Below are 20,006 nucleotides of genomic sequence, written 5' to 3'. Positions count from 1 at the left end.
ACTTCACAATGAATTGTCCTCAAAGTAAGATTTTTTATTTCTACTAACACATATTTTGTAACCAATTCTCTAACAAAATCAAGCTATCTAAACTTGTAATTACTTTCCACGTACACTTTTCATTTTCTAAACTCACTTTTTCAATACATAAGCTTCACAATAAATTTTCCTCAAAGTGAGATTTTTCCTCTCTACTAACACATATTTTGTAACCAATTCTCTTATCTAAACTTGTAATTACTTTTCCCATACACTTTTCCTTTTAATTCTAGTCATGTAGACTTATTAAGGATCCGCAAATTTCTTTCTAGTTTCCTTATTTGAGAGTGAAAAATATTGAATGAGGCCTTTTGACTTTTAAAAATTTTAAGACTAAAAATTAATTATTAGTTTTAAAACAAATATTTTCAATGGGTTCATTAGAGATCATTGACTTTTGTTGTACAATAGTGAGTCAATAGCATATAATTAGTTTTTTAGTTAGTTGTATGAAGTGAAATATAATATTGATGAATAATTGATTTGCATAATTTTTCTAAACTTAATAATTCTACTTATAAATTCATAGAGTAATCTTATAATGAAAATGACAACAATAATTTTTTTTTTACTCAGCATACTTTTGTAATGACACTGGATTCAAATCCATCATATGAAGGTTTTTATCTATGTTACCACCAATGAGGTTTAATAACTCTACTACATGCATATACTAGCATTGATCCAATCAATAGAAATCAGTTATGCATTTTCATTTACAGAAAAATGTGTTGCTAGATGGGAAAAAAATAGCAATTTGATTCTTTACATAGTGAGAAAAAAACAGTGTTAACTAGGGCGCTGACCCTTTATATAGCCAAAAGACTATCAAAAATCTTAAAACAACCCAAAGGTGGCAACAAACCAAGCAGGGGTACATACCCCAAACTAACAAGTCAGACAACCAAACACCTGTCAAAGTTGCAACAACCAACCCCAACTCAAGAGTGGGGAGAAACACCCAAAACTTGACAAAGGGGGGGTTGGGAAAGGGAGGCATATTTTCCTTTCAACAAGAGCAGAATCACCAAGAGAAGAATGAGGTAGAGGAGCAAGAGTAATAAATTATGGAGCCAATGGAGAAGAAGAGTTCACAATACAAGCAAAGGCTTCATCAGCAATAAGGGGAACCTCATCTCGGTAGGAGACAATATCCTCAAGGGAGGAGTCAGTAGAAGTAGACTCAAACGCATAACCGTCAAATGATCTTCAGTGGCCTCCTTCCACCAAGTTGCAACACCTTTGCGACGTGAGAGAGAATAATCTGAAGCTAAGTGACCCGTTGAGAAGAATCTTTGGCAGTGAAATGGGAGGACCTCATAATCCACAAATTGAGTCCAATGCCTATCCCCAACCATCAGAACCATATCCCTAGGGAGAGCCAGAGTTATGTCAATATCAATTAACAGACGGGCAAAGGTTGAATGACCCATGGAGGATGTGGCATCATCAACTTTCAAAAAGCTACCAACAGAGTTACCAATGGCCTCAAAACAAGAATTATCCTAGAAATGGAGGGGAAGATTAGGGAGGCAAACCCAAACTGGACGTACAGTAAGAGGTTCGGTAAGGGGGTTGAAGGAAGTTGTCTAGGGCTTAATAGAAAGAGAGTGATCTCCCCAAGCCCACAACATCCCCAAAACTAAATCTCGATCAAGAGTAGAATTAAAAGAAGCAATGAAAAAACCTTTAGCACAAGGAAAAAACTCAAAGCCATGAGTAGCTAAAGGTTTCCACAAGTCACTCACCCAGCAATGAAGTTTCGAAAGAGAAGGCCAAAACCTAGAAAATCTGCAAACCAAAGTATTGCGCTGATTAAAATCAACATTTTCCACAACCTCCTAGCCATAGACCACAATAGGGGAAGTCTTGGCATAAGGAAGAGGAAAAAATGGCTTGTGGGGATGAGTAGCAGCTCTGGCCACATGGGAAAAGATATGACCAGAAGAAAATGGAGGAGGTTTGGGATGAACAAGATCACCAACAATAGGGATCTTGGCACCAACAACACCAACCTTGACAACAGAAGGGTCATCCATAGCAGCAGAGGATTTTCAAGCCAAACCCTAGCAACAATAGTTCCCCCAAAACCAGTTGCAGGAGCAACGATAGCCTCAACAACAATAGGGATCTTGGCACCAACAACACTAGCCCTAACAACAGAAGGGTCATCCACATCAGCAGAGGATTTTCCATCCAAACCGTCGGCAAAAACAATTCCCCCAAACCCAGTTGCAGGGGCAACGATAGCCTCAACAACGCAGGCACCACCACCCAAACCGTAAGCCATAGTAGGGGGGTCATAGAGAAGGAGCCTGAATAGAAGCGTTCAAAATCTGAGTGGGAGAGAAGTGACCATTGCGCTGAGGAGAGACAACCATCAAGATTCTTTTAGATGAGATTGTTAAGTCCCTTGAGTAGCAATTAATTACAAGTAAACATGATTTTATCCAACAATTATTACAGTATGCATATAAGCATGACAATATATCCTCTAATCTATAGAGCACCAGTTTGGATGATCTCTAGAATTTAAAAATTCATTTGTGGAAATCTAGACACTCTCTAAGAGGTTTTGGAAACTTCAAAAGCATGCCCATATAAGTGGAGGTTCTGCATATATGCAATTGCATACCTAGAAAGATTTAGTCAGAAGTCCCGTCCTAGTAATAAAACTCAAACTTAAAACCAGAGTTCAAAATTGGAATTCTACAAATGGACTTTGAAAATATAAACATGGGAAATTTTAGAATCTTGAAAATGTATATCTGGAAAAAGAAGGGCCATTATTTGGCCTAATAGTTTGCTCCTTAATGTACAAAGATAGCAATTGTTTTTTATTTTTCTTTGTTTTTCTCTCAAATTCAAAAATTCGTGCATTTGAAAGTAATATTTTCTTTAGAACTATTGCTAGATATTTAGTTTTAACAACATGCAATATAATATTCCTCCAAAATGGCATTGCAAGAAGTAATAAATATAAGGTGAAAATGTTTGTCCAGAAAGACAGTCAATAGTCTCCTATCGATATAAAATTTCGAAAAGTGAAAACGCCAAACTTAGAACCAACCATTCATAGCAAGCATTTATTGGTTCTTTAAGAATGTATTATTTTTCCTCTTCCCGTTTATCAAAAAAATAAAATAAAATTAGGAGCTTATAGTTGTTTTCATAAGCAGTAAATATAAGGTACAAATGAAACATAAAATTTACTGTGCGCTAACAAATGGAACAAGAATTTTAATGATGAACTATATCTACTTCGACAACGAGAATAAAGTAACCATACGACAAAAGGAGTTTCTAAACCAACAGTCATATTATTGCAACCCTACAAAACTGGTCTTTGGAAGGGCATTTTCTTGTGTTTCATCATTAATTGCTAGTCAAAATGGTTGTAGATTAGGATAAAGTGTAATGGTTGTCACGTTTAGGTTTTTCCTTGCCTTAAGTATGGTCATTATAAGGTCAGCTTGTCTTTTAGAAAGGCCATTTATAAGAACAAAGAAATAATGAAAGACAGTTCAAGAGGAAGGAAGCCACACAAAGTGTTTGTGGAAATAGAGAACTCATGCTGGAGTACGTATAACATGGAGATACAACCCTAACCTATATGAAGTGGTGATCAAAATTTTTAAAATTCTAGCAAAAACATCACAAAGTTGTAGGAACAGATCATAGTGCCTATGTTAATTAGGACAGAGTAACTTTGCGAATGCAGAGGATTAGAATTCGGATTGAGCTAGGGTTTCAAGCAAAAACAAGAAAGAAGGTAAAACTGTATCTACCTAAGGAGAATAAACAAATATACATGTACCCCTCTGAATTGTCAAACATTGGAGGAAATCGTCGTATGTTCTCCATTTATCTGTCCCATGGGTTGTTTATCCTCATGGCGGTCGATAAGGTTAATCTGTTCTCCTTTGCCAAAAAAAGGCCACACCAACACCCAACGTGTCAACATATTTATGCTACCAGAAGACTTGGTCTGTTTTTAGCTGCTTTGCTCTAGTATTTGACGGGAAGCAAGCAAGTACCCAGGCTGACAAATTTGAATTATGGTCAGTGGTATCACTTGTTACCTAATAATTAAGCATTAAAAAGCCCTTGTTGTTCTCATTTATGAGTTGGAGAAGAGAGAAGGTGATTAGGTTTGCTCCTTTTCATTTATTCATTAATCTTGGTTGGATTTTCTCCCTACATTTGACACTACCTTTTATTAGTAGTTTGGACTTTTTACTAGAGATGCAAGCCTTAACTTAGATTGTGAATGTTGACTCAAGTGGTTTTAATTAGGGGCTCAACTCATGTAATTGAATAAACATGTTCCCTTATGTGTTAGTTATTAAAGAGAAATAATTCTTTTGACTAACTTGGTATCCATATTCCTTAAACATGTGGTGGCAAATCACTTGGTGATGGGTGAAGACATAAATTGATTTCTTAAATGTGGTAGTGATGAAAACATATGATGGTTGTAGTTGAATACATCACAATATTGATTTTCTTTAATAATGAAAAAATTGGTGAATAGTAATGGTAAAAGTACGAACTGAAACTGTACAAATATAGCTGATTTAATTAGAGGTGCATGCAATTGACCATTGAAACTCAAATACAACATGGGAAACTATCTGAAATAATAATAAATTAATGAACATAATGGTCTTATATAAAATTCTAAAGACTATAAGTAAAAGGGTCAAGACAATATTGAAAGTTCAAAATTATAGATATTGGGGTGTCCATAACATGTATAGAAATTAATTTTGTAGATACATGTTTAAATAAGAATTGGTACAAAGTTTATTATAGATCCACACCCTTAAATTTTATAACCAAAATTAGGATTGAATAAGTAGTATCTATTACACCTAAACATTATCATATTACATACAAAGCTAGCTAAGTCTCATAATCATTCTCTATTAATTTGATAGTATTTGTATAGACTTTCGAAACTCAAATCTATTATTTATGATAGTTTGATTACTAGTCTTTGTTTGTATTCATTCACATTAACCATCTTTAAAAGGTAATCTTTTATTTATTTTAAATAATTAGATTTCTGTATGATTCTTATTCTAAAACTATAGTCTAACTGTAAACCACCTTCGTGTTATAATTTCTCATAGCCTCCCCTCCAATAAATTATTCGGAAAAAAATTGTAGATAAATTTAATTATTTCTATATGAATTGCAAGCATTAATACATTTATTTTGGGTGTGGAGGGTAATTGGTGCTTCTCCACCATCCTAACTATTTTATCCCAAAATGATGCCAATTTTTCTCTATATAGATCTGCAAAAATATCTCGAGTTATTTTGCGGTTTGATGTTGAATGCATCATAGTAGGGAAGGGGCTTACAAACCAATTTGTACCGTCCAAGCTGTGACATATAGCCTTGACTTTTGCTCAACTCAAAATTTAGTCTAGCAATGTCAATGCCTTGCTTGTTTTTCACCTTCCTGACATTTCTGAGAGCATCAAGTGCAACAACATTCTGCTTAAAAATCAATGTTAATCAGTCTTAATGTCTAAGCAAATTACACTTTTTCAGAGGCCTTATAAATAGGCCATTTCTGCAAAATTGGTCTTTAGTTGGTTGTTTATGTATTACCTTTTGTTTAAATTAATACAGTTTATGATTCTTGTCTTTCATCGAAAAAAAAAAAAAGTGAAAAAACAAAGCACAATATCAAACCAAACAGAACACTTCACAAGACTCGGCGTTGAAAATCTTAAGCTTAAGCATTGTATTTGTATACACATAAAAATAGCTATGAGCAATTAAATAAATATTTTATATTTATATAATATTTACTCTTCTATTAAATAGTTAATTTGGAAAGATTAATTTATTTAATTCATATCATATCCTTCTATTAATTAATTTAATTATTAATTAATTCATTTAACCTTTTTCTTCTAATCAATTAATTAAATATCTAATATTTAATTATCTCTCTATCTTCTATTCTATAGTCTCAAATATTAAATAATTTCTTAATTATTTAAACCCTTTTCCATCTCCACATCACTTCCTCTTTGCCAACTCATCCATCATGTGGCTAAATTAATTCAACAAAATAAAATAAAATAAGACATTTATTAGCCACTTATCTCCAACTTCTAAAAGAAATGAAATATTGTGTACATAGACATATTCCCTAACCTTCTTCTATATTCTCTCCAACCTTCCTACATCTTAGGATGACTTTAGTCCACTTGTCCTCTCATTCCTACATCCTCTCCAACTATCCTATATTCTCTCAGTCTTCATCCTCAGTCAAGGTGAGATGAGTGACACTTGTCTTCTCCTTCCCCCTTTCTATCTCACATCTCAACCTCTTGCTCATAGTCATCCAATTTGAAAGATTTTATCATGACCGTTGATCTCTGCCACATCAACTTTTGCACTAAAAATCTATAAAAAGAGGTCTCCTAAGCCATTTTTGAAAATTTTGTCTAATAGCTAATCTTGTAGTCATACTAGGAGTCTTTATCTTGCATCCGTGAGTTTGAGTTTTTGAAGCAATTAGAAAATTTAGAATTTCTTTCATAGCTTAATATCATTTGCATATGTATATCTTAGTATCAATTAACTAGTAGTCCATTCTTCATATGCCATCTTGGAAGCTATTGGTGCTTGTCTAAGAGAAAATTATCTGCAACCAAGAACAATAGAGTTAGGACACAATGAGATGTAAATCATGAAGGTATATTCTCTTTTATTTACTTTTATTTCATGTTGTTTCATTGGTTGAAGCTAAATATTACCTGTAGCTTGCTTTTATATTATATGATGGACTAATAAATTTAAGATTAATTCTTTGGAGTTCAACTTTAGCCCCAATGATATTTATAGGCAAATGTTCATTAAATATACAAAAAAATTGTATTGAGGAAGAGTTAGTTGCAACATTTATGATGGTTAGTGTTGAAGCGACTATGCAATCAACAAAGTATGTTTACACATGAAATGTATGGAAATCTTGAAACTTCCTTTGGTCTATGTCAACCACATGATTAATTTATTCTAACATCCCCTCATAAATTAATCATACTATCTATCCTAAATATGCTTATATAATCTAGAAAATATGGGTCCTGGCCTAAAGCCTTGTTAGGTACCTATTTACAATCACTTATTCACTTAATAATGGTAGGAATTCACTATAATCCCCCTCTGAATTACAACCATTAGAGAGCCACGTGACTTCTCATAAACCTAAAATATTTATGAAAACTGCAAACTTAGTCTCAAATAATGCCCTCGTAAAAATGTCTGCAATTTGATCATGTGATTTACAATATTGAATATGAATCACCTGTTACTAGATGAGATGCTTTGTCTTTTCATGGTATTAGAGCTAGTTGAGCTATGTAATATTTGCTATGGATTTGTGTGTAGGCCACATATGCTAATTGATCAATTGCTTGTTGTGTTTGGTTGTGGAGTGTTAGCTATGTAGTAGTGAAGGAGCTATTTTAAATTCTCTGATCAATTTGAGCAGTGAGCTATTACCTCTATGGATTGTAAGTTTGAGTGAAGTTCTTTTTTTAGTTGTTATTTGTTGTTGTTGGTACTATTATTGCAAAGAAACTGTGGCGGATAAGTGAAGGCCTATAAGTCGAGATGCTCTGATACCATGAAAAAATAGAGCACAACAACAAACCAAATAAAACACTTCACAAGACAAAGCATTGAAAATCCCAAGCTCAAGCATTGTATTTATAGACAAAAGTTCATTAAATATACACAAAATTATAGAGCAAGAGTTAGTTACAACATTTATAATGGTCAGTGGTGAAATGGCTACGTAGCCAACAAAATACTTTTGATCATGAACTATATGGAAGTTGGTCTGTGTCGACCACATGATTAATTTATTCTAGCTAAAGGTAATTGTTAAGAAGCAACAAATGGAATAATTCTATAATATTCTTCTTTTAATATCATGACACAAGATAAAATGCTAATATTAAAACCATTTCTAGACTGAAGTATAACATATAAGAATCCAGGGAACAAAAACTCTTCCCAATATAGACTACATAGATCTATATTATTTTTCTTTTAGGGTGATGACATGAGATAAAATGTCAATATTAAAACCATTTCCAAACTTAAGTATAACATATAACAATCTAAGGAATGGAGACTCTTCCTAATGCCTTTTATAGCTCATAATGAAATTTTCATTAGTATCTGTTCACTCTCTAACCACCCTTAACCTAAATCTCATCATGTTGAGTCCCCCATATATATATAAATACAAAACTTAAAATGAAAATAAAAGTACTTTTTTAGAAATGACTTTGAAGATTTGATATATTTTTTTCAATCATATTTTTTGGTTTTATTAGATAAAAGTGTGGTAGGCCCAAACCTTTATATAACTACTATGAAGGTGCACATAAGGGAGGAGCTTACAAGCAGTGAGACCACCAAGACCATAAAAACCAAAAAAGTCAACCCTTTTTTGAAAGGGAGCTTTTGACTAGGACCACAATCGGTGGAAACTAGAGTCCCGCACAAATAAAATCACCTAATCAGAATAAAAGGGGTTTACGAATGCACCCCAAATAATCCTCTTAACAAACCCCCTTATACTAGAGTCAAACAAGCCAAGGGAATAGAAAATTACTAGCCAATTTTGAAAGGTATTCTATAGCCTTCTACCAATAAGGTTACAAAAGAGCTCAGATAAGACTCTAGAAGCACCTAGGACCTAGTAATAAAATGAGCATCTAGCCATTCCATAATAGCATCAAACAAAAGAACCATAGAATGGACTAGCACAAACATCAAAGGGTTTTTAAGGGCACCCTTGAACCTTTGCCTTGGTGAAAATCCTAAAACAACCTATTATGGGCCACCTCAATAGGATAGCTATTAGTAGAAAAATGGGAATGAGAATCCCAAAAGGTAATAACATAGGGGAAGAGATCCCAACCATGAACTCAGAGACAAAAGGATCCTAGCTCAAACTCTAAATGGAAGGACTAGTAAGAAATGATAAAAAAATGCACCCCATAATATGGGGGGAGCACGAGAAAAAGGAAGATCCTAAAAAATGACAACATCCTCCAACAAAAGTAATAATCCAGCATAGTAATCTAAAATTTATAATAGATCACGGTTTTAATTTAAAATTTAAATCTTTAGGACCCCTCTCTTTCCCATTTATTATTTATAATTTATAATTTAATTTAGAAAGTCCATAAATATATAATTTAATTTAGATTTTGAAACCATGTTTCTTTATAGTTTAGCAAACACTTCAATTGGTGCTCTAAAATTAACAAACTTGTCTTTTGTGTCTTCAGCAATAGGCTCTTTTTGTTTTATTCTTAGAAAGGGGTCTGCCTCCTGAGTAGCCCTTAAGGTTCTGTGAGAGGGAATGACCCAAAGTGGTAACAAGATAAAGCCAATCTCTTCCAAGCCACTACAAATAAATGTGTTTGTGATGAAAGTTGCAAGCAACGAGTGTTACATGCTGCTATACTGGTGTTATGACTCCCCATAAACCCTATACAACGCAACCTCTATAGGCTGGGAGGCCTTCCATTTAATGGAGCATAACATGCTGCTAATTATAGCCACCTGAACGGATGCCCTTACTAGAAAACTTTTGTGTTAGAAGCCGAAAACCTTCTAGTTGTTGGCGCAAGAGGTCAGACCTCTGAAGTGGCTCACATTCTTATAGTTCCTATTAGAGATACAAAGTTCACCACAGGGATTTTTCGTAGGGACTGGTGCTTGGCTGCCTCGGAGAAGTGAGTGTCGTGGAGGGGAGCCAATGGGGTCAAACACCTAAGTATCCGCTCTCAATTACGTAGCTCGGGGTAACCCTCCAATTGAGATTCAACAACTACTGTCTCGTCCAACCCTAGGATTTGTGCTTGCATGATCAAAACAATCAAACACTTTCAAACAAACAAACAAACATTGTGTCTTCTTTGTTTTCAAGTGTATGCAAAAATATTTCACATTACACTTTAATCCCCTTAAAACCTATATTATGTGATACTAGGACCTATTATGTGATATTAAGACCCATTATCTGCGATAATACCTATCTTAAATATGACATAATAGAACCTATTATGACATAATAGGTCTTATTGTGACTTAATAACATGATCACGTACACAAAAACATTTCACATTATATACTTGAGTATGGGCCTTAAGACCTATATTTATGATATATTAGGGCCTATTATGTACATGTGATAAATTAATGACCTATTGTCGCATAATTTAGGTCCTAATATCACATACATAATAGGTCCTAATATTTGCATAATATAGGTCTTAAGGGGAGTCAAGTATAATGTGAAATGTTTTTGCATATGTGATCATGTATTAAATCATAAAATTAATAAGACCTATTATGTCATAATTTAGGTTCTAACTTATATCATAGTTGAGCCCTACTTAATTTCATGTGATAGGTCCTTTAATATCACATAATATATCTATCTTAAGGGGAGTCAAGTATATTAATGTGAACTGTTTCTGCATACATGGTCATATTAAGTAATAATAAGGCCTATTATGTGATATTAGGACTTATTATGTGATTATAGGTCTGAAATGTGACATAAATTTAGAACCTATTATGTCATAATAGGTTCTATTTATATGACTTGACGTATGCAAAAACATTTCACATGATACTCAAGATTTCCCTTAAGACCTATATTATTCAGATCATATTAGGACCTATTACATGTGATATTAGGAGGTCTATTATGCAATAATAGGTCTTAAATATCACATAATAGTCCACCTCAACTCAACATGCATCAAGTCGGTCATGAACAGAGCGACCATTTGAGGGAGAGTCCTGGTGAGAGTCTGGATGTCCAATAGACCCCTGCAAAAGTAGAATTTATTTAAATATTAAATATAGATCTCTAGACAGATATATACATAGGAGCATATTTTTAAAAATAATCAGATCCGACTAGTTAAATTTAAATTAAAATATAAATTGTAATGCACATATATACATGTACATATATACAAAAAACCATAACTAACTTATCCACTAACAGCTTGTGCAAAATCGAAAGAATCTCTCCTACGTATATGCTCAGAGCTCAAGCTAGGAGTGACATGAGCTAACTGTTATACATATGCATATATGTATGTATTTAAGTATTAGTCTAGGATCAATTTAAATGATACAAACTAACTTCTATTATTTATTAAATGATCTATATACAAATTTATCGTACATTACAACATATACATCTTGTAAAAATTTAAACACACATGTACATACCTATGTATCAGGAGTAGGCTGTATAGTCTGATCATGTCCTGTGATCATATCAACCACATCACTTGTGCCTGCATATCTCTCTCTCACTATACGTATGACTGAGGAGTGTAAGGGGCTAACTAGACGACTAGGCATCCTGGATGAAGTGTTTGATTGTAGTAGCATATCCATAAACATAGTATGGCTCAAACCTCGCAGTTGCTCCTCAAATAAATCCAAGCCCTCATCTCAGCTCGTATCTCCTCCTCTGCAACAATAGAGTGATTTGTAGGTGGGTCAGTGCCTAGAGCATGCGTAGAGCGATGAGAATGTTGTGACTACCTCAGGGTATACATCGATGCAGCGGTAGCCTGCCCATCTCTGAGAATATCCTCTCTAATAGCTGCCAATGGTATCCCAAGTCAAGATGAAATAAAATGGTAATAATGTAGCAAGTCCTTGACTAAATACTGTGACATCTGTACATGTCTACCACCTCCTACTATAGCCACTACCTTGTCTAGGGAGGGGATGCCAATAGTAATATACTAATCATCTGAATCTAAAGCCACCCCATGACTAGAAGATGCATGATCTGTGGATGATCTTGAATGTGGTCGGCTTATCATATATCTTCCCAGCCTGCCAGATGATATGGTGGTTGCTGCTGATGCATTCTATCCAATCCTATCAATTGCTTCCCTCTGAGAAGAAATCACAATGTGATCCTCTATTGGGGCGAGGGCTGGGACTACTACCAGAAATATCTCACCAACAAGGTCCCCGTGTCTAGGTGGAGCTCTACCACGCCTACGATATGCATCTCTATCAGCAATCCTGCCCTTCCCCTGTCCATAATATGTTGGAAAATCAAGGTAGTTTGGTTTCATCTGATAATGAACCTCAACAAATATGTGTTGTGCAAAGTACAATTATATTTGGTCGTTATTAGGATAACGACCATGGGAAGCTAATAAGCATGGGTAAATCAATGATGCAACTTGTGGATCGATACATCTCGTGACTTGATATCCTCTTAGCTTACTCTTCTCCTGATATTATGGAAAACTCCTCTCCTTGATGGTCTCCTTTGAGACCTCCCTCACCACATCAGCAAAAGAATCAGGACCCCTCACCTCACTCCTCAACTGTCTATAAATATCATCTATAACCTCAAGTGAGAATGAGATGTGAGAAACTAAGCGCTCCCTCAATGTCTGAAACTATTAAAAATGGATTTGAATGTACTCTTGTAAATGCCATCAGTACGAGGGTCATCTAATATGACCCTCAACCTATGTAGCTCACGATCATTGTACTGGAAAATGGTAGCAATATCGAGCAACAAGGGATCCTTGTGTGGAGGATCTATATCATCAATGTGTGGCTCTTGATTAGGAGCCTATGTAGGTGGATCCTAATCAGGAGCCTGTGTAGGTGGATCCTGGGATGCCATCTATCTAGGTAGGTCATAAAGTTAAAATAAATATGTAAGCACACACACACATGAAGTGTATTCCACTTCAAAACATTAAAAATTAAAATCAGTTAAATTCTAGAGAGAGAGAGAAAGATCATTAATCTTGAGCTCATTAAAAATTAAAATATACACATGTGAAGTTCTCGCATAATCAATATATATATATATATATACATGTACATTTTGAATTATTAAAATATTAATGAGAGAGAGAGGGAGATCATTTTCATGACAGAGAGAGAGATAACATTAATTTCAGACAGAGAGAGAGATAACATTAATTTCAGAGAGAGAGAGAGATAGCATTAATTTCAAAGAGAGAGAGATTGATCATTAAAGATATATACATACAACTTTACTAAATTAAAACATATATAAATTTTTCATTTAAATCAAATACATCAAAAATTCAAGAACATGATATATAATTTTTATAAGTCAATAACAAAAAAAACATAAACCTATATTTTATTGCAACATATAAATATTTTTGTGTCTATCAAAATTAATTTTTTTGTTCACTAAAACATGAGAATTGATACAAAATGGAATGTAAGTTCTCTAAATTTTTTGACATTGTTGTTATTGAACTCCATATCTCAAAAAATAGAGGTCATTGTATTTTTGTAATGGGCATATGATTATAAAGTTATTAAATCTGTAATTTATTAAAAACCATACTAGATGTAAATTATACTTTTTAGAAAGCTAGCACTAACCTAGTTGCATACTTGTACTTGATTAGATGATTTTGTTTGGCCCTTAAAAATATGAAGCAAACTAACATATTTTATTAGTATGTGGATGGAAGCATAGATGACTATGTTGAGGGCTCCATAAAGGGTGGTTATATATAACCCCGCTCAGATCAAACTTATCCTTCTTTGATACAACATCATACACTTTTTAATCATGTGAAGATTTAAAAAATAAATAAATAAATGTTGGACCACTAGTAGGACACACTATTATGCTTCAATTCAAATATAGAGGGTGGTTCAAGCTCTAGGGATTTTAGGCATATATTAAAGCCCTCTAACTTAGACTGAACCTCCCCTATTTTTTCCAATCATAAAAAAATAGGGATGGCTCCCTACTAAGACAAACTATTATGCATTTTGAACTATATATCAATTATCATGACTCAAGCTTGCACCTACCAATCCTCACAAAGCATCAATCGTCACAATCAAGGTTTTTATTTGGTAATTATGACTAACTCCTTGTATAATATAGATAGATATCATATATAGCATTAACCATTATTATCACTCAGCCTGCATAGACACATCTTAGTAGTTTTAATAAGATAGATATATGCATGACCCCTTATGACCATAGATGACCCCTTCTAGGACACTATGTGATGGACTAAGGGGTATGTCATTCACACTAGGATTTTATAAGGGGTCATATGCGGTTCTAAGGGGTCACGCATGTGTTAGAACACATGCATGACCCCTTAGGACACTAATGTATGTGATCTTAAGGGACCGATATGTCATACACACTAGGATTTAATAAGATGTCACGCATGTGTGATAGACACACGCATGACCTCTTAGGACCACACATGACCTCTTAGGACACTATGTGATCCAAACGGGAATATTGTATGTACACTAGGATGTTATAAGGGGTCATATGTGGTCCTAAGGGGTCACACATATGTTAGAACACACATGTGACCTCTTAGGCCCACATATGACCCCTTAGGACACTATGTGATCCTAAGCGGAATGTCGTATGTACACTTGGATGGTATAAGGGGTCATATGTGGTCCTAAGGGGTCACACATGCGTGACACCTTAGGACCACATATTCAACCCCTTAGGACATTGTACATGTGATCTTAAGGGATCATATGTTGTAGACACTAGGATGTTATAAGGGGTCACACATGTATAGTGTTAGATCACACATGTGCATGACCACATATGACCCCTTGTAGGACACTATGTGATGGACTAAGGGGTAATATGTCATTCACACTAGGATTTTATAAGGGGTCATATGTGGTTCTAAGGGGTCACACATGTGTTAGAACACATGCATGACCCTTTAAGAGTACATATTTTTGACCCCTTAGGACACTAATGTATGTGATCATAAGGGACCGATATGTCGTACACACTAGGATTTCATAAGGGGTCATATGTGGTCCTAAGGGGTCACGCATGTGTTCTAACACATGCGTGACCCCTTAGGACCACATATGACCCCTTAGGACACTATGTGATCCTAAGGGGAATGTCGTATGTACACTAGGATATTATAAGGGGTCATATGAGGTCCTAAGGGGTCACACATGTGTTAGAACACACGTGTGACCTCTTAGAACCACATATGACCCCTTATGATACTATGTGATCCTAGGGGAAATGTCATATGTACACTAGGATGTTATAAGGGGTCTTATGTGGTCCTAAGGGGTCACGCATGTGTTAGAACACATGTGTGACCCCTTAGGACCACATATTCAACCCCTTAGGACATTGTACATGTGATCTTACGGGATGATTTGTCATAGACACTAGGATGTTATAAGGGGTCATATGTGGTCTTAAGGGGTCACCAATGTATAGTGTTAGAGAACACATGCATGACCCCTTATGACCACATATGACCCCTTCTAGGACACTATGTGATCCTAAGGGGTACATGTTGTATACAATAGGATGTTACAAGGGGTCATATGTGGTCCTAAGGGGTCACACATGCGTTAGTCACACGTGTTAGAACACATGCATGACCCCTTAGGAGCACATATTCTTGACCCCTTAGGACACAAATGTATGTGATCATAAGGGACTGATATGTCGTACACACTAGGGTTTCATAAGGGGTCATATGTGGTCCTCAGGGGTCACGCATGTGTTAGAACACATGCGTGACCCCTTATGACCACATATAACACATGTGTGACCCCTTAGTACCACATATGACCCCTTAGGACACTATGTGATCCTAAGGGGAATGTCGTATGTACACTAGGATATTATAAGGGGTCATATGAGGTCCTAAGGGGTCACACATGTTTTAGAACACACGTGTGACCTCTTAGAACCACATATGACCCCTTATGATATTATGTGATCCTAAGGGAAATGTCATATGTACACTAGGATGTTATAAGGGGTCATATGTGGTCCTAAGGGGTCACGCATGTGTTAGAACACATGTGTGACCCCTTAGGACCACATATTCAACCCCTTAGGACATTGTACATGTGATCTTAAGGGATCATTTGTCGTAGACACTAGGATGTTATAAGGGGTCATATGTGGTCTTAAGGGGTCACCAATGTATAGTGTTAGAGGACACATGCATGACCCCTTATGACCACATATGACCCCTTCTAGGACACGATGTGATCCTAAGGGGTACATGTTGTATACAATAGGATGTTATAAGGGGTCATATGTGGTCCTAAGGGGTCACACATGCGTTAGTCACACATGTGTTAGAACACATGCATGACCCCTTAGGAGCACATATTCTTGACCCCTTACGACACTAATGTATGTGATCATAAGGGAGCGATATGTCATACACACTAGGGTTTCATAAGGGGTCATATGTGGTCCTAAGGGGTCACGCATGTGTTAGAACACATGCGTGACCCCTTAGGACCACATATGACCCCTTAGGACACTATGTGATCCTAAGGGGAATGTCGTATGTACACTAGGATATTATAAGGGGTCATATGAGGTCCTCAGGGGTCACACATGTTTTAGAACAGATGTGTGACCTCTTAGAACCACATATGACCCCTTATGATATTATGTGATCCTAAGGGAAATGTCATATGTACACTAGGATGTTATAAGGGGTCATATGTGGTCCTAAGGGGTCACGCATGTGTTAGAACACATGTGTGACCCCTTAGGACCACATATTCAACCCCTTAGGACATTGTACATGTCATCTTAAGGGATCATTTGTCGTAGACACTAGGGTGTTATAAGGGGTCATATGTGGTCTTAAGGGGTCACCAATGTATAGTGTTAGAGCAGACATGCACGACCCCTTATGACCACATATGACCCCTTCTAGGATACTATGTGATCCTAAGGGGTACATGTTGTATACAATAGGATGTTATAAGGGGTCATATGTTAACGCATGTGTGACCCCTTAGGACCACATATGACTCCTTAGGACACTATGTGATGGACTAAGGGGTATGTCGTTCACACTAGGATTTTATAAGGGGTCATATGCAGTCCTAAGGGGTCACACATGTGTTAGAACACATGTGTGACCCCTTAGGACCACATATGACCCCTTAGGACTCTATGTAATCCTAAGGGGTATGTTGTACACACTAGGATGTTATAAAGGGTCATATGTGGTCCTAAGGGGTCATACATTTGTTAGCACATGTGTGACCCCTTAGGACCACATATGACCCCATAGGACACTATGTAATGGACTAAGGGGTATGTAGTACAGACTAGGCTTTTATAAGGGGTCACATATGGTCCTCAGGGGTCATGCATGTGTTAGAACACATGTGTGACCCCTTAGGACCACATATGACCCCTTAGGGTCCACTATGTGATCTTCTATGGTCCTAAGGGGACATATAGTGTCATTAGGGGCATATGTGGTCTTAAGGAGTCATAAGTGGTCATGTTGTGTGTGTAATAGGATTTGTAACATTTTTCTAATTAATTTTTTTGCTAATGTTTTTCTTAATGTTTTTCTAAGTTCTAATTTACTACCTTAGTTTTCTAAGTTTTTCATAACATTTTTTTTTAAAGTTGAAAAAAAAATACATATACAGTTATACAATTTTAAAAACAAATTGACATTAAATCAAAACATTAATTTTCAAATGTTTTTCTAAAATGCTGAAAAACAATAAATATACAATTATTTAATTAAAACAATAAATTAACAAACAAATTATTTATTAATTTTTAAATAAATTTAATAAAAAAAAGATATTATTAAACAAAAAAAGGGTTATTTTGTGAACCTGAAATAATGTATGTTGAAAGCTGAAAGGTGAGACATGATGGATGCCATAGACAGGGCATAGTGATGTGGTGCTGACGTTGGGTTCACTCTAACCCCCTCTGGACATAGAAAAATACAAATTTGAAAATGACAGTTTAACTGTCGTTTTTGGTTTTTATAGAAGTATAAAAAAAAACCAATTTAAAAAGGGGTTCGATTGAACCCACAAACCCACCTGGGGTTCAATCGAACCCATGACCGATGGTGGGTTCAATTGAACCCTGAGTGGGGGCCTCACTCGAACACCCCTAGTTTGTTTGACCCCACCCCCAAAAAAATCGTCCACCTCCGCCAATTTTCTTTGTTGGCAAAAGTGGGAACCATTAATTTGGGATGGCTCTCATTGAAACATGAGTTCATAGAACTCATGAAACATAGAATAATAAATTTAACTAAAAAAATACACAATTCAATCTTGATATTGATAACAAGATCACAATTTATCAAGCGATACAAAATACCTTATCCCTAATACCAATCGTTTTCAATTTCAGTGTTATTCCCATCTCAAAAGAGGATTCAATGACAAAGTTTCCAACTTGCCTTCGATTTTGTAAGTACCCACTTATATCCTCCAACAACCTGCCATAAACTCTTTGCTCTGAAATACCTACACCTATAATTCGATCAATAGACAATCCTTGGTCACCTTGCATGGTACAATGCAATATCTTCATGATAGCTTTAGAGTCCCTAGTACAAGCTGCAATGCTCATTGAGCATGTGAGCCTCTGCACTTCTTCTGTGTAGGTCATGAACATGTGTAAGGGGGGGTGACTTAAACAACACACACTAAGCTTACAATTCTAGGCTTAAAAGTGTTAAACACTAAAAGTTGACTAGCATTTTCTAGGCTTAATATGTTTCTTAATGTATGTGATCACACTAAGAATACACTTCTAGATTAAAAGTATTCAACACTCATAGTTGACTAACATTTTTTAGGCTTAATATGTTGCTTAGTGCATGTGATTAAAGGTTAGTCGTGTAAGGGCCTTATCCCTCAATTGAATTCTTCCTGCAGTGGGCTCGAACTCATGATCTGCCGCTACTGAAATAAGCACATGCGAGCATTTCTATTGGTTTGACGTTTATACTTGTATTCATCATCTTAAGGTTTTAAACTCATTTCAGTGATGTATGGTAGCACATTTGCATATATCTAACCTAAAAGATAAATGAGGATTTACTCAATACACATTTATACGGTAATTTGTTATCTTTTTGTCATTATCATTAGGATTCGATTTAGTACGCATTTATACAACAATTGACCATTTCTAGCCTTACAAAAGATGCCCCACACCATGGTGAGCACAATCATTTTTAGATAGCAAAGGTGAATGGACTCCTTAATATCAAAAGGGTTAAGGTACACTAAAAGTTCAAAACTACTAATATTAAAATTATATATGTAAAGATCAATTTTGGAGGTTCATGTATGAACTAGAGTTGAATGCACATCATTTCTTAGATTATTATAACTCCATAATCTTGAATTTGATATAGAAAATCAAGATTGGATCAAGTAGTGTGAGTTACACTAAAACATCATCATATTATATGTAAGGCTAGCTAAGTCTCATAATTATTCTTTATTAATTTGATAATGTATTTGTATAGTCTCAAAACTTGACTCTATTATTTGTAATAGTTAGATTACTCATGCTTGTTTGGATTTATTCATTTCAATTTAATGTACAAAATAATTTTTTATTTATTTTAAATAATATTTTTTTTGTGTAATTCTTGCTCCAGAATGAATAATTATACATTATGTTTGTTCTAATTCTTTTTAGAAAAATAAGAAAAATATTCTAAATTAAACTAAATGATGCATAGAGAAAAATATGCACACATACCGTCAATGCCAAACACACAATGTCATACAAAGTAATTCTGAAAATGCTTTAAAATAACTCCAAAATTTGCAAGAATAGTCTCTGGTTTCTCACTTACAATTTCTAGAAATTGCATTCAAACAATGCATAATTGAAACCACATTAATATAACAGCCATAGGACTGATAAAAATTATTAAAAAACTGATATAAAATTGATCTACAAAAGACACCTTACATAAACTTCAATATTAATATAAAGTATGAAATTGTCTGCAATTTTAAGCCTGTGGCTTCACAGAAACACCTTCAAATCTGCATACCATTTCAAAACCACC

Source organism: Cryptomeria japonica, chromosome 5, assembly GCF_030272615.1.
Source record: "Cryptomeria japonica chromosome 5, Sugi_1.0, whole genome shotgun sequence".
NCBI classification, from domain to species: Eukaryota; Viridiplantae; Streptophyta; class Pinopsida; order Cupressales; family Cupressaceae; genus Cryptomeria; species Cryptomeria japonica.
Note: the sequence above shows the minus strand (reverse complement) of the source record.